This window comes from Euprymna scolopes, chromosome 9 (assembly GCF_053919585.1).
Source record: "Euprymna scolopes isolate OS-2025 chromosome 9, ASM5391958v1, whole genome shotgun sequence".
Lineage (NCBI taxonomy): Eukaryota > Metazoa > Mollusca > Cephalopoda > Sepiida > Sepiolidae > Euprymna > Euprymna scolopes.
In genome coordinates, this window is record NC_136490.1 from 130,866,043 (window position 1) to 130,883,204 (window position 17,162).

The 17,162-nt window shown below is 31.7% G+C and overlaps 1 protein-coding gene across 4 annotated transcripts in view; it reads left to right on the plus strand.

The window, feature by feature from the left end:
- Positions 1-17,162, plus strand: part of LOC145284835 (xylulose kinase-like) — a 225,628-nt gene that overhangs the window by 97,127 nt on the left and 111,339 nt on the right. Inside the window, exon 1 of one of the 4 annotated variants that reach the window (XM_080133814.1) lies at positions 13,164-13,334. The exons of the other annotated variants lie outside the window; for them this stretch is intronic. The gene's annotated coding sequence lies outside the window, so the exon portion shown is untranslated. Of the gene's footprint in view, positions 1-13,163; positions 13,335-17,162 lie in introns of those variants that run through there. 4 annotated transcript variants of the gene reach the window in all.

The following is a 17,162-nucleotide window of genomic DNA, read 5'->3' on the forward strand; positions in this document are numbered from 1 at the left end:
ATAGTTGTTATCGTCTCACCACATTTTGGCCAAGTAATGCAGTCAGGAGATTCAGAGTTCCTATCCGTCGCGGTTACCACCTGACAAAGGCCAGAGGAATAGTTGGCTGAAACGTGAAACAACTAAGAAAAGATGAGGATAATAGTCCGCAATAAATAAAATTAATAAATAATACTCATCTCAATGAATTCCAATTAAAAATAATATATCTCTTCATTAATGTTTATATATAACATGACTTGAAAGAGATATGGACAGTGGTCACGTGGAAGGGTAGAGGCAGGACGAGGTTGTTCACACCACTTTCATCTTCTACTTCGTCTTGCCTCTTCATTTTCCTCCTATTCTTTTCAGTCTGCGATGATTTGTTGTTCTCTTACTTTCTAACATATGTCAGGTTGACAAGAAAGTTCTTTCAGTTTTTAACTTTTAAATTCAGATGAACATATCTCGGCCTAAACAAAAATTTATTGATCGAAATAAGCACTATCAAAATCAACACACTTTTGCCAACACAAAATAAGTGTATTTATGCCAGTAACGTAAAAATCTTGTTCTGGTGGCGATGAAGTCACTAAAGGTATTTTTGATATCGTTTAGGTTTTTGAAGCATTTCTCACGCACACAGTTGTCAAAATGCTTGAAAAAGTGGTAGTCGGTAGGTGAGAGATCTGGAGAGTATGGCAGATGAGGCAGAGTTTTGTAGCCTAATTTGTTCAACTTCTGCAGGGTCGATTTAGCAACATGCAGTCAGACATTGTCATGGAGGAGAATTGAGCCTTTTCTGTTGATTAATGCTGGATGTTGTTGTCGAAGTTTCTGATGCATTTTATCTATTTGTTGACAATAATTTGCCGTAATGGTTTCGCCTGCATTCAAAAAAACTACTGGATGAGACCAGTCGCAGACCACCAAACAGTCAGCATGACCGTCTTTTTCGGGAAGTGTCGTGGAGCTTTGTCGGCATCTAACCATTGAGCCGAGCATCGCAGGTTGTTGTAAAGAACCCACTTTTCATTTCAATTCACAATCTGGTTGGGAAACGAGTCATGAAAGAAGGGAATATGACACTTCATAACAACGTTTCTTTTAGTTGTTCAATTCAATTTTTATCAAGTTTTTTTGTCTTTCTAATCTCTCAAGTGGTTGGAAATCGTACATGTTGCGTCTAATTCAGAAGCAAGTTCTTGAACAGTTGTGCATGGATTGGCTTCAACTAAGGCTCTTAATTGATCGTTGTTAACATCTGATGGCTGACCACTACGCTCTTCATCTTTAAAATTCATCACCACTATGAAATTTCTTAAACCACCATTGTTCTGTGGTAGTAATGGTTCCTGGGCCAAACGCTTTGTTGATTTCGCAAGCTGTTTCAGCAGCTTTTTGGCCTAGCTTGAATTGAAGTAAGAAAATGTGTGAATTTGCTTTTTTTTTTCCCCCATCTTGTATTCAATGTTCTGAAAAGAAGACGTAATTGTTTTAAAACGATTGTAATTTAAATGATTAGAAACAGCGAAAAACGCTCTTTAAAATGATATATAAAGGTATTATAACGAAAACTTGTTTGAAAATACATTGTTTGAAATGCAAATTAAAAATTCCGCAAGAACTTTCATGTCAACCTTATAAAATCATTTAAGTTGATATATAACTTTAATTCTGACTATCCAATTTCCATGTTTTATTGTTGTACCATGTTATTGGCATTATATTAACATACTGTGCTACAATTTATTTATTTTCTTATTTATTTACTTATTCATTTATTTATTTTTCATATGTAGACTCATCTGAACAACTTGTAATATAAAAACACTTTTTAGTTAGATTGATCTTTATCATCAAATCATACAATGAAAAGCTTGGGGCATCACTTGTTAAAGAAAACTCTGTTCTTGTTTAGAATTCCTCCTTATATTAAAAAACAAAAACTCTGTATAATGTATGTACCCATGACATCATGAAAATATCATATTCCCAAAAATCCCCTTCTCACCCCCCCCCATCTATAATATAAATCTCACCTGTCAGTTTAAATGTATGCTTGTATGTCTGCCTAAAACTTTAGACATAGGTGAAAGATTTTCACGAGATCAGTATCATCGAAAAATTGGCTATAAACATTAATTCCTTCACCCTCAACTGGACACTTTTCTACAAGGAAGGGTCGATTTTTTGCGCAACATTTTTTTAAGTCATCGTATCAGTTGGATTGACTTTGCCTAATTTTAACATTCTGAACTTCCGATCGCGTCATGGAGTAGGGGTAAGACGTCAGATTTTCTTTAACTTTCTTTTCCGCCTTCGTGGTACAGGTTCGAGCCTGCCTGCCTGCCTACTACCACTTTTTCTTCTTTTTTTTTTTTTTTTGCTCAACACACATTTCCAAACACCCAGGCAACGCCGGGCACGTCTTTTATAAATTTGAAAGTTAAAACTACTTCCTGAAAATTCAAGTTCAAAATTTCATCCTGTTAAATTGTATGATTGCAGTAATTTTTTTTTTTTTTTTTTTTTTTTTTTTTAGAAAGAAGAAATGGCTCGGCAATTCATTTTGTGATTTCATTGTTTCACCCCCCCCCCCTGATAGAAACAAAATCTAACACCTGAATGCTTGTCAAATTGCAGTATTTTTAATTAAAAAATATAGAGTTGTCACCATCACAACTAAAATTTCATTTTATTTTCTGTATAAGTTGAAAAATATGCAGAAAACTAAAATGAGTTCACTGCACTCCAAGCAGAGTGTAGCTAGTAAATATATAAAATAAAATTTTATTATTCCTCCAATTCTTGCAAATAATCATCTGATTAGTTTTCTTCTTTATTAGATTGTGAGTCCAAGATTGGCTTAGAAAACATCTAAATTGGAGTATTTGTGAACATGCAAGAACCTATTTTAACATTTATATTATTTAATCCTTTTGATTCGACCACCAAAATGACCATATTTTAATAAAGTACTTTAAAAGATAATGGCAGAAAATCATGTTTAATATAGGTTCAGTGGGCTTCTGCTGCATGATGATAGTCAATTGAAACGCTAGATTATCTAGTTAACAGCCTAGAGACTGTGTAGCTGGTATTCCAGTGGCCTAACTGACTTTTGCTTGATGCTAAAAAAATATAAGGTCATTGCAGACATTTTATTTGGAGTTTGGTTCTTTGAAATTTAGTATGAAGTCAGAATGTCTGGTGGAATCAAGTATTAACATATCATGTGTATTCGGATACATTCAACTTTGTAAACTTTCATTTTACAGGAAAACGTATTCAAAATTTCACTGTTAAAAGCCCTTAGAACAAGAATTAATAATAATAAACAGATAATGCTTTCTGAGTTTCAAAAGTTGACCCTGAAGCTGAAACGACTCTAAATAGTTTATAGAGAAGAATGCTTGAATGAAAGAAATTTCATAATTGGACATTTCACCCTTGAAGACGTCCAGAAAAGGAATATTATTACTAAAGTAAATTATGCAAATTGATTGTAAGTACATTTTCCATGGCATCGTGCTAGTATTATATATATATATATATATATATATATATATATATATATATATATATATATATACCGGTTGTATTGATTGATTTTCTAGATGTAAATCCAATGAAACTTGTGTAATTATTAAAGAGTGCTCAATGCAGGACAGAGCTGGTATATAGTTTGTTTATTATACAGACATTATTGGTTACATATGACAATATCAATTCTTTTTTAATCTGATGAAGTGCTGTGCCTGAATTCGGACTCCACTGAAACATGTATGCACATATGTAATGATTAATGTTTATGTAATAAACAGACATACATATATATATATATATATATATTTACACACACACTAGACTTTTTGTCCATTAAAACGGACAAAAGTTATGGATCATTGACTTAGATTGCCAAATTGATGGCTGAATATAGTTACATTTTTGCATTGAATACTAATCTTATTAATCCCTAACTGTGCATTGAATGGATACCATAATACTTAGTTTGCTGCACCTAATCATACCAAAGGTCCACACAAAATTTCAATTAGATTGGTCTAGTAGTTTCCAAGAAAATATTGTGGTATTGTGGTGACTAATCTCTAACTGTGCATCGAGCAGATGCTATAATACTTAGTTTGACACAACTTATCACAATAAAGGCCCATACAAAATTTCAACCAGATCAGCCCAGTAGTTTTCTGTGAAAAAATGGAACAGACTGACAGACTAAGAGAAACATAATTATAAACAAATACACAATGCAAAAATTCAAAATTGAATGATATTGAACATTATTTTCTGCTATCTTTGTATTTTTTTAATTTTTACAATTATATGATTCGGATGAAAGACAAGATGATCTTTAATTTTCACTGTCTATAAAGGGCAGTATGCATGCAATTTGCTAATTTTGACAACGTCTTTCCCAATATTGTGGGTTAAATTGATCTTGAACGCTTCATACATGATTATTATCCCATTATTTAGGTGGTGTTCAATTGCTTGTTAAAAAGAAGTGTCAAAACAAATGACAATGAGTGCAACAACATTGAATGAAAGAAAGTGCAGAAGCTATGGGAAAATGGAGGGATCCTTCTACCGCTCCAGAAGATATCTCACTACTGATGCAATTCTCTATCTGTATAAAAGCCAAGTACGCCCAAGGATGGAGTACTGCTGCCACATCTGGGCAAGAGCTGTTAAAAACAGCCTATCCTGCCTTGACAGAGTACAAAATAGATTTCATGGTTTAGTGAGGGATGCCCTTTTCTCTTCCCTGCAGCCTCTCTCCCACAAAAGAGACGTTGTGAGCCTGTCTTTGCTTTATCGTTATTTCCATGGTAAGTGCTCGTCTGAACTCCAATCTCTGGTCCCCCCTCGCCAATCTTTCATGAGAAACACCCGTCTGGTTGAAACTACTGTCAATAATTTTTCCCACTCTTTATCTGTGCCTAAATCCAAATGTAGATTCCATGAGCAGAGCATCTTTCTCAGAAGTGCACGATTGTGGAACTCTCTTCGGTTCGCCTGTTTCCCACCTGACTACAACTTGGATGTCTCCAAATCCAACATAAACAAATTCCTGACAAACCGCCCCATTAAGTAAGACACTCTATCAAATCTCCAATACTAATGATTGCTACAATACTATCTCATTTATTACTGTACACGCAATAACCCTTATCCTTGAGTGGCCTCCGGGCCTTGATAAGTGGTGACCCCCATGTAAAAAAAAAAAAAAGAGATTTTACAAAATTTACAAATTTCGCCTTTCAAGATTGATCAAGACGTCCAGTGAAAAACTTCATTGGACTTCCTGATTGATCTTCATTGAATCAAGTAAGAAAGAGCTTGCGGTATCACATGTTAAAAACTCTGGTCTGGTCCAGAATTCCTCCTATATTAAAAGACAAATTTTTTTTCAAAAGTCTTTATGATGCACACCTATGGTGAAACAAAAATATCATAACCCAAAAATTACCTAAATTGATCAAGTAGTTTCATTTTTATTAAAAAAAAAAAGTTTTAAGTGATAAATGGAAATTTATAGGAATTACAACATAAATCTCACAAGTTTGAATTATTATTACGTTACCTCCTTTTTTTTTCTTTTTTTTTTTTTTAAATCATTGTTTTCAAAATGACGGATAAGACAGCCGCTCTTCTGTTGCTCATAAAATGTGATTATCTGATTTAAAAATAAAACTACTTGATCAGTTTGCGTGGTTTTTGGAACTTGATAATTTTGTGTTTTCATGGGTACGTACATCATATAGATTTAATTTCTGGACAAGAACCAAAAACTCTGCAGTGAAGAATTTGCAATGAAGCTTTCCTAAAACCATATAATTGTTCATCATGATTTTTAATAAGTTAGAAAGGTTCCTAAACTTTGAAAAAGGGTTGCTCATGAATTACCTACATCTCATTGTCTTCAGACAATTCTGAAATTTATAAACCATCTTCTGCACATCCTTTCATTTGGATACCTTTCTCTGCTGCAAGCCTAAGGGAATATTTTGAGTTGCTTCAGCTGCCAAGTTACTTTTCTTTGTTAAAACTCATAAAGTATATTTCTATATTTTTGAGATGAGGATTAATAATTTGTATTATTTGGGTTCTTCAGACTACTGCTCTCATTTTTAGTTATTTTCATAACATTCTGGTTGATGTAACCTCAAACATCTTATCAGATCCAGGAATCTTTCTATCGAACTTAAGAATCTGCACAGAATTTCAAGCAGAATCCTTTTAGTTGACAGGAGAAGCATGCTTTCATTCAATCAACCATGCACAATGATCTGTGGCATAGTGGATAAAGTACTTGATAAAAGTCATTTGTAAGTTATACTCTTCTGAGGGTTGAAGGTTCAATCCTTACTGCAGGCAATGTTAAGGATACAATTGTGAATTACTTTGGATTTCTGTTCGGTTGACTGATGTAACAAGAGCATACTATCCCTGTAGATTAAAGGGTTCCATTAAAAATTCTGTACAAATTCCCAATTCAACAAGAGACTGGTTGGATTTACATCGGTCAAAATGTGAAATTGAAACTTGAGATGAAATAAAGAAATATGGACACTTGGACATAAGGGGATGCTATTTGAGACCGCGTCTACAGAGACACTATGTAGGGAGCTGTGCAACAAAATGTTTGTTCATATTACATTAAAATTTTGGTCATAGGTTTTCGTCACTGCCTCCTGCCTTTTTTTTTTTTTTTTTTTTTTTTTTTTTACTAGAGGGTCACTGCTTATCAAGTGGCATTTGAGAATAAGGGTTAATGAGTGTCTGGTAGACTATGAGAAAACGTCTTGATGATCTATAATGGTGGAATTTGAGTAGAGTTTCATTATTTAAGAGGTTAGCTCAATAAGAACTTATTTCTATTAAACTTGAAAACAATCATGTTATAGTCAGTTGGGAAGCAGCCCACGATGTTGTGTTCCATAGACAGACAATTCTTGGAAAGAAACTTTGTTCATGGAATTTTTGTTTAGTTTTAGGCACTGATAGAGAATAAGGGGAATTATAGAGAGTTGTTGTATGACAAGACAGGTTTGCTACCTCTTATGTGACCTACTTGGTTGATCCAAATTTTCAATTCCTCGCTCTAAATGCCCAAGACACATTGTCAACAGTGTAAACTTCAGCAACGAACCTTGACACTCTCATGGCGTCAGATTGTCCATCATTTGTAAGCGTCATGAATTTTTGCTTCTTTTTTCAACTATTAACAAAAGCTAAATTTTTAATAAAGAAACCAAAATGCATTCTGGCTGATTTAATTTTATAATTTTTTTTTAAAAATAAAGTTTAAAAAATGGTTTTAGTGTGTAGTACTTCAGGCAAGTGTTTCAATTAATATACAAGTGAAATTATGGCAGTTTCAAATAAAATAACATAAAAACTATTTGTGTACACTGAAAATTACAAAAAATTATTCATTATAATTTTACTAATAAATTAAATTCATTTCTTACTCCTATTCCAATTATGTATCTTTAAACCAGCATGTCATAGATTATCTCCCTTCTTCTATGAAAGAATTGATGTGACTGAAAGATGTATTTAGGCAATTAATTCCCATTTCAGTCACAAATTATTTTAAGCTGAAAAACTAGAGAGAACAGATAGAAACATTTATATATTTTACATATTATTTTTCCTTCTCTCTCTATACGAGGGGCGTGCAATAAGTAATGTCAATATGATATTTTCGTTTATACAGATTTCATATTATTATAGAACCAACTCTTTATTGATTATTATATTGCACCCAATATATATATATACAGATATATTCATATATATATACAGGTATATTTATATATAGATACAGGTATATTTATATATATATATATCTATACAGATATATATATATATATATATATATATATATATATATATATATATATATATATACAGATATATTTATATATATATATATATATATATATATATATATATATACAGATATATTTTTATATATATATATATATATATATATATATATATATATATATACAGATATATTTATATATATATATATATATACAGATATATTTATATATATATATATATATATACAGATATATTTATATATATATATATATATACAGATATATTTATATATATATATATATATACAGATATATTTATATATATATATATATATACAGATATATTTATATATATATATATATACAGATATATTTATATATATATATATATATATACAGATATATTTATATATATATATATATATATACAGATATATTTATATATATATATGCAAATATATTTATATATATATATACAGATATATATTTAAATATACAGATATATATATATATATATACAGATATATATATATATATGCAGATATATATATATACAGATATATTTATATATACAGATATATATATACAGATTTATATATATACATATATATACATGCGTATACATATATACACATATATATATACATATATATACATGCGTATACATATATACACATATATATACATATATATAGATGTATATACATATATGTATATATATACATATAATTATGCATACATATATATACATATTTACATATATACATATATATACATATTTACATATATACATATATATAGATGTATATACATACATATATATACACACATATGTGTACATATATATATAGATGTATATGCATACATTTGTATACACATGTATATAATATATATATATGTATACATATATATATACATATATATAATATATATATATATTATATATATGCATATACATATATGTATATACATATATATATACATATATATAATATTTACATATATATATATATATATATATATATATATAATGTAAGCTAGTGCTTATGAGCGCATTAGAAAGTATCAGCAGCAGCAAAAAATTAGCAACAGTAGCCAAAAAAAGGCATATGCAAATTAGGAACTTTGCACGAGAAGAAAAATGGAAAAATGCACCACATGCTCGATCAGAAAGATAATCAATGGCGAAGAAAATGAAGGTGTAAAAGCCAGGACGAGAATGGCTCAGCTGTGACCAGCATGCGGTCGAAGGAAGGAGAAGCACAGACCAGGTTAAATAAATATGTGACAGCGAGAGGCTTTTTTATGTGGTGCTGAAAGTAATGGTAATAAAGGCTTTTGTTAAAAAGGAAAAGATGCCGACCTAGGTTTTTATTTATTTATTTCCTTTGTTTAGCTGTTGCAGCTACAGAACGTTACACACACACACGTATATATATATATATATGTACATATATATATATATGTCATCTTGTGTCGAAAAAAACGCCCGAACTTTAGACAGTTCTCGATACAAATGTTGCATAACTCTGTTTTTTTCCTTTTCCACTTGCACGTTGCACTCTTTCGAAAATAGATAAATAAGAAAAAATAAGAACGTTACTTGTTATTGTGTCAAAAGAAGGAAAAAATCCAGCTCACGTGATTACGTGTCTTTTTAAAAACATTTACATAACCTTTTTATTTTTATTTATATATCTGTTTAAGCATTTTTTTCAGTGTACTAGAAGGAATTCAGTTGATTACAACCCGTTCTGTGTGTTCTTTAGATTATAATAGTACAACCCTGAATCCGACGGCGCAATACTACACCATTCAATACTGTAAAACTGAAAGGATGCTGTTCTGCTTGAAAATGGCGCCATTTTCTTCGTATTCATATTTATATCGATTCTTTGCTTTAAAAAACTAAAGTAATTATGTGTTTACTTTTTTAATATCCCATTTTGCTGTTTCGGATTATTTTACTAAAGTAAGTAAAGCTTCATTATTTTTCAAAACTTTTTTTGTTTCTTTATTTTTCGATATTTCGTTGATATTATTTAGTAAGACTGTTTAGCAGAAAAGCCAACAAACGACTACCCGAAAAAATAAATATACAAGAAATAAATGTTACCATTGTCAATAAAAGTTCAGTTCATGTTTTGTTTGTTTTGAAATAGTTTTTAATGCTCTTTACTTGAAATAATTTCAGTGAACCGAAATTAAAACAAAATTTGAGGTGATAACTACTTAAATGAATTTTTATATAAACTGCACATGCCATAATCGAATATTCCTCAAGCACAAAATAACGGAAAACATTAAAATATGTTTATAAATATTCCTTATGTTGACAGAACCCTCTTAAATTGTTAACACAGAATGCTCAGGTGCGCCTCCTTCAAATTGAAAACAGGGCTCTCCATTTCAAAGTCGCTGACATTTTGATTTTTTTTTAAATCGGTTCGTGAAAAAAAAAAAATTTTTTTTTACAAACTACTTAAAAATACAAACCAATGAACTTTTCTACCATAAAAGTAACTTTTATTGACTATGGTAACATTTATTTCTTGTATATTTATATTATTGTATATATAACATTTTCTCTTTGTAAGGAAACATCATTTTGTTGGTCACTCTTGACTACGAATGGAAACAAAGTTGATATAAAAAAATATATTTTCGCGAAAATTATCTTTACTTTCATCATATTTTGCTTTGGGTAAAATTTTGAGTATCAAAACTTATCTCTTTACAACCCCCTCCTTTTCATAACCTATCATACTTTTATCAATCATAATCCCTTTTCTGTAGGCTGTTTTTGAACCCAGTCAACGACGGGTACTTCTGCTAGTATATATATATATATATATATATATATATATATATAAGAACAAGTAGTTAATAAAACATGTTAAACACTTTGAAAAAGAGTTAAAAACATATTTAATTTTTAAAAGGAAGCACAAGAAAAGTGGATAGTCCTTAATCCACGGACTTTCGAAGAAATACTTTCCTTCTCATCAGAGGGTAGCATTTAGCAAAATTCGAGATCGGATTTTGCTTGCAAAAGTATTTGATGAAACTACAAGTAAGTCATAGATCTTACTTGTTAACAAATAGTGAAGCAGAGGGAACAGGGGGAAGAAAAAGATGATTTCACGTGAATGGATAGTCTGGTGAAAGGTAAAATATCCAATAACGATAAAATCCAAAAAAGTTGGTTAAATTTCCATTTCCACAAGTAAAATCCAATATATATATATATGTATATATATATATAAAAAGTCCACCTTGGCAGAAGCGTCTTAAAATCTCTTCATTTCTTCATTCTACATACAAGTTATCATTCTTTTAATAATATTTTGAATTCACTCTTTTTTCCTTGTACCCATTTGTGAATTATTTCACGGAATTCTGCCTTTTGGATGACATCGAAATATCTTCCAGAAACGTGATTCCTTTGGATTTTTACTTCTGGATACCAAACTCTAACCAACTTTTCTTAGATTTTACTGTTATTGGATATTCTACTCTTCACTCGACCATCCATTCATGTGAAATCATTTTTCTTTTTTTCCCCCCATTTCATCTGCTTCGCTATTTTTTAACTTTTACCAAGTAAGCTCTATGGCTTACTTGTAGTTTCATTAAATACTTTGCAAGCAAAATCCGATTCCGCATTAAGGAAATTATTTCTTTTGAAACGCCACGGATTAAGGAAAATCCACTTAATTTCTGTTTCCTTTTTGAAAATTAAATAAGTTTTTAACTTTTCTTAAAGTGTTTTTAACATATTTTATTAATCATTTTTTTCTTATTATAAGCTCTATTTCCTATTTGGTTTTATTGAGCTTTTACATCTGGTTTGGATTACTTTATAAATATTAAGTCTTTAATATTTATAATCTATCTATCTATATATATAAAAGTGAAAGTGTCTGTGTACATTTCCCTACACAATAACTCTGTCAATTTTTAGTCTACAGACTCGAAATTTGATATACAGGTTACTGAGATTTGGGAAAATCGATGTGATCGGTTTTTGGCCAGAAATTTGGCGATTAATGGGTCAAAGTTTAACGATTTGACCTTTGAGAACTCTACCAAACTCTTCCGACAATTTTGGGTCTACGCACTTGAAATTTTAGATATAGGTTTCTTGGACATGGATCTAACTTAATAACTTGATTTGAGCCCAAAACAAAAAATTTTAAGGGGTCATAATAGGGGTCAAAGTTTTAAAAAAATTGACCTCTGCGGTCTCTTCTAAATTACTCAGACAATTTTTGGTCTAAATATTTGAAATTTTACATAAAGGGTATTCAGAGATAGGGCAAGCTTTTTCATCAGTTTGGGTCGAAATTTTTTAGTTACCAATATATAAATGTATGTATGTCTGTTTGCATGTCTGCCTTAAACTTTCTATAGAGGCGACGGATTTTACCAACATCAGTATCGTTTTAAAGTTCGACCTTCCATACGACAAATATCGAAAAATTGGCTAAAAACATTAATATCTTCCCCTTCAACTAGGCACTTTTCTACAGGGGGGGGCACTTTTTTCGCCGATATTTTCGAAAGTTATACTCTCTTTTAGATTGTCTAGCCTTAATTTTAAAAAATGTCGCTTCCGGTTTGGCGGTGGTCCTAACAGCATAAACGTTAGGTTTTACCCCGTTCTTTTCCTCATTTGCGGTACGGGTTCGAGCCTGCCTTCCTACTACCACATTTTTTTTTTTTTTGCTCAACATACACATCCAAACACCCAGGCAACGCCAGGCTGAAATACTATAGGGGTCTTAAGAAGAAATTGAAATTCAGGGAATTTTGCTTCTTTTGTATCTGCTGTCTGTGGATCAGTTTTAATACAAATCTGATATATTCAAGTTTGCAAAGGGGAGTTTTTGCTTATTTTATGCTTTTTATAAATTTTTAAGACTCGAAAAAAAACTAAAATTTGGGGAATATTTATTACTCGATGTTCAATTTCACAAAATGCGAAACTATCTAAATTTTCATGAAGGGTATCAGTCTCCTTTTTAACACTTTTGCATGAAATCTCAGCCTGCATAGTGATGTCAAGTCATCCTTTTTTCAGTGTGGGATTCCATATATTTTCTTTGTAATTTATGGACATTTGTGATAGTCATCAAAGAAACAAGCATCCACGTGTTTGTGCCTTGTGTGGTTGTACGTAAAAACAACAATAATGAACTTACTTTCAGGTAGGATTTGAAACAGAAACGCCATGAAGATTGACTGAGTTTTATACCAAACCCGAGTCACATGTTTACAGGTCATGTGATGGGGGGGATAGATAAAAACAGTGTGGGAAGAGGAGGAGAAGGAAGGAAATTAAGTCAACGAGCATTTTGTTTAAGCACTACTAGGAAGCAACGGTTGCAAGAACGATTTTTTTTTTTTTTTTTTTTTTTGAAAAGGAAAAATCGGCAACTGAAATTATTTCAACGATATTCATGGATTGACTTTTTGTTTGAAATTGAATCGGTGATTATTTTATTTTGCTTTAGCTTATTTTCCCTTTCAGTTTTAATATTTTTCAAAATCTTTTTGTTTATACGTTTCACCTGAAATAATCTTGTATTTTAAAAGAGCCGGATACTGCTTGAATTTAAGCAATAAGATTAAAAGTGAATTCTTTGATATAGCAGAAAATGCATTTCTGGTCCAATCTGAAATCTTACCCCCTGAAAAAGAAAGATGGCTGTCACTTTACTTATAGCCAATATTTTTTTTTATGGAAATTACTGCAGACAAGACTTGATGAAACAAGCTAAAAAAATTACTTCAAGATTAAAAACTAACTAATGATATGTTTTAGACTGATAAACTAAGAAAAACAGCAATTCTTCCCCTTTGTTGCCCATGGAATGTGAGGACTACAGGACAAAATAAGGGAAGGGAGAGTTACAAAACTGTTGAAAATAAATCCAAGGTCGACTTCAGCGAATTTGGTTTATTTTCCATTTTACATGGTAGCATGCGTTGAACAGCTTTAAGAAATTGACTTCTAAACTAAGCTATTTTTGGCCCGGTATTTGTTTATCCCTCTTTTGCTCAAATTCATTTTATCACTTCATCTATGTTCTCCTTAGCATTCCCCTGTGAACTGGACCTGCTATCTTAGCAGTTCTTGATCTACAGACCCAAGAACTCTCATCCATTCTTTCAACTTGGTCATACCATCGAAATCTCTTCTGCACACATCTCTCTACTGTCCAAATTTAGTTTTTCTCTGATATCTTCAGAACTAAGCATTACATTACATCTCCATCGTATTATATATTATTTTATTTTTATTTTTTGGAATCCTTTAAGATAAAGTTTCATAATATTGTGTATTCTTTCTTTTTTTTTTTTTTTGTTATTTATCTTCTTCATAGTTGTTGTTTTTTCACCACGTTTCGGCCAACTCATCCTCAAGCCTTCTTCAAGTGGTTAACCGCAACGAGATAGGAATACTAAGTCTTGTAACTGTATCCACAATAATTACTGCCTTAAAAAAGAATGAATAATCATCTACATCGTATTATTCTTATTCTATGTCTTTCCATGCAACACATATCTTCAACACTGACTGGCCAGGATTCTATATCACACTGTATACATATACATGATCAACAGCGGTAATGTTTTTTTGGTTAATAATGACAGAAGTTCCTTGAACTTACTCCATTCACTCCTAATTCTTGCAATCACGTTAACATATATTCCATCCTGTGCTCAACACGATAACAAAACTCCCCAACAACCTCAAACCTCAATAACTTTATCATCCAACGGATTAAAAAGTTTTCCACGTGTCTGAGTATCCTATATATCGAATTTCAAGTCTGTAGATCAAAAATCCGTTGAGTATATAGGTTGAGAAGTGTCCTCACACACACGTACACACACACATACATACATACACACACACACACATTCTCACTTTTATAGATATGTAGATGATATCTAATAGAGAATTGGCTCTGTAATAATAAATATGAAATCTACATATTTCTACAATTAAAATATGTCTAAACATATTGTACGACCGAGCAAGGCCAGGCGGCCCTTGCTAAGTAATCCAATTTACAAAATTTCCACTACTTATGTCTACTATGCTGTAATCACATTGACTAATGTATACCCATTAACCCTTATCCTCAAGTGGCCTCCGGGTCTTGATAAGTGGTGATACCTGTGTAAAAAAATAAATGAAAAAACAAAAAAACAAAACGTTACCATAAATTATTTTCAAGTTTTGAGATTAGTAATAATAAAAACATTTTGCTTTAACTACTCATTTGCGACTTGCATTAAAAAAAAGTTTGATATTTGATATAAAATATAAGCATGTTTATTTAGTGTCGGTTTTAATGTTAAAGTAAAAATACATCAGGATTCTGTATTGAATTTGTTGCTTTGCATTTGTGTTTTGGCTGCATTATCTTACAGGTTTTCCAGAAGAGATGCTAATTTATTACTTGCTTTTAAAACAATGGAAGACATACTTGTCAAGTTAAAGGCTTCAAGGAATACTAAACAAGAACAGTAAAGATCTAAAAGTGAATTTTCCTATTTACTTGCCTTCCCACGAGGACAGAGTTAGACACAATTCAGTTTTTAATGTGTGGAAAATTCAGCTTCCCAAAAAGGGGCACTTTGGTTAGGAACAAAAATAAAAATTATCTCAGTCATGAAGGATTTCCCCTCCACTCACCAAGGACAGAAAATGTAACATGGTGTATACTGATGGGAGGTTTGACCGGGCTAAAAACCTCTGTGTCGAGTATCTTGTCTTGCCAGTCTATAGAGGCAGGTCATGTGGAAATGGTTCAGTTTATATTGTTAGAGGGCAGTGCGTTTGAAATGACAATGGAGTGTTAGCAACAAATGAATAGGACAAGGTGGATGCTTGGAAATGCTATTATGAGAGATTGTCGAATACTAAGTTTTCATGTATCTGAGAAAATCTATTTAATAATTTACTAAATAACTTATCAGTAAATTTTTCATGGAAACCAACTCCCTCTTCGACAAAGGAGAGTATCCAATCTAATAGGTCCCGCACTATCAACTAAGCTCCAACCCCTGTTGCAATGTTGCATCTCTGAGCCTGTTTTACAAGTGTTTTAATGGAATGTGCTATAATAACGTTGTGGTGGAACTAACCTATGTTACCTATTAATAGACTATTCCAATCTCAGTAAATACCGGAAGACTAAGCCGTACGGTATTGTATTTATTTGCTTCCCCACTGAGCAAATTAGGCACAAGACCGTTTTTTAATGTGGAGAGAGAGGGGGAAGGGAAAAGGGGACCAGCTCCCGAGAGGTGGAAAATGGGAGCTGAATAGTGATTTGCACACTAGTATGTAGGGTTGCCCCTACATGGACCAGAAGATTGCCACAAGGGCAATGGTCTTTGATTGCAGCATCTGCCAGAACAGATACTACACTATGATTTTGGCCAAAAAGCCACAAAGGTCCCCTCGCGAGGAGGGGGCGTGTTGATAAGCCATATGGTGTCAGTCGATATCGATGAATTAAAATATATTTAAACGTATTTTAGTACCGAGCAAAGCTGCCCCTCCTACTCAAGTCATTGAATAAAAATTTCAAGTTGTAAACCAGTACAAATAAAAATGTTTATTTAAAAAATGACGCCATTTAAAAACTTACTTTTTTAGATTAAAACCTGCAACCAATATACAAAAAAGAGGACGCTAAAACAGATCAATTAGATCATCCCAGTTGAACTTTTAAAAAAGATACTATAAAATAAGTCATGGTTATTATTATTCTCTTATATATAAAGCAAAGTACGTTTTATGTTTCTGAACTTTTGAGATGAGGATTGATAGTTCGTATTATTTAGATTGTTTGGACTACTGTTCTCATCTTATTTCCATGTTTTGATCGATGTAACCTCTGACTTTCTTTAGGTGCATCTTGTCAAACTCGGGAATCTTTCCATCAAGCTTAGAAAGCTGCACAGAATTTTAAATGGAACCCTTTATTTAATCCATGAGGGTGTCATGTTTTCGTTACATCAACCATGTCTGGGTAGAAGTCTTAAGTAATTTGAAATTGTATTTTTAAGTGGTGCCAGCACTGAAGATGGATCCATTAACCCCCAGAATAGTGTAACTTGTAGACATGTGGTGTAACGGATAAAGTACTTGGTAAAATTCACTTGTAAGTTACACTTTTCTGGAGGTTGAAGGTTCAAGCTTAAATGAAGGGCGACACTCAAAAATACATTTGTGAATTATTTAGAACTTGGCTGACAGAATAAGAGCATGCTAACCCTGTGAATTAAATAAAGATT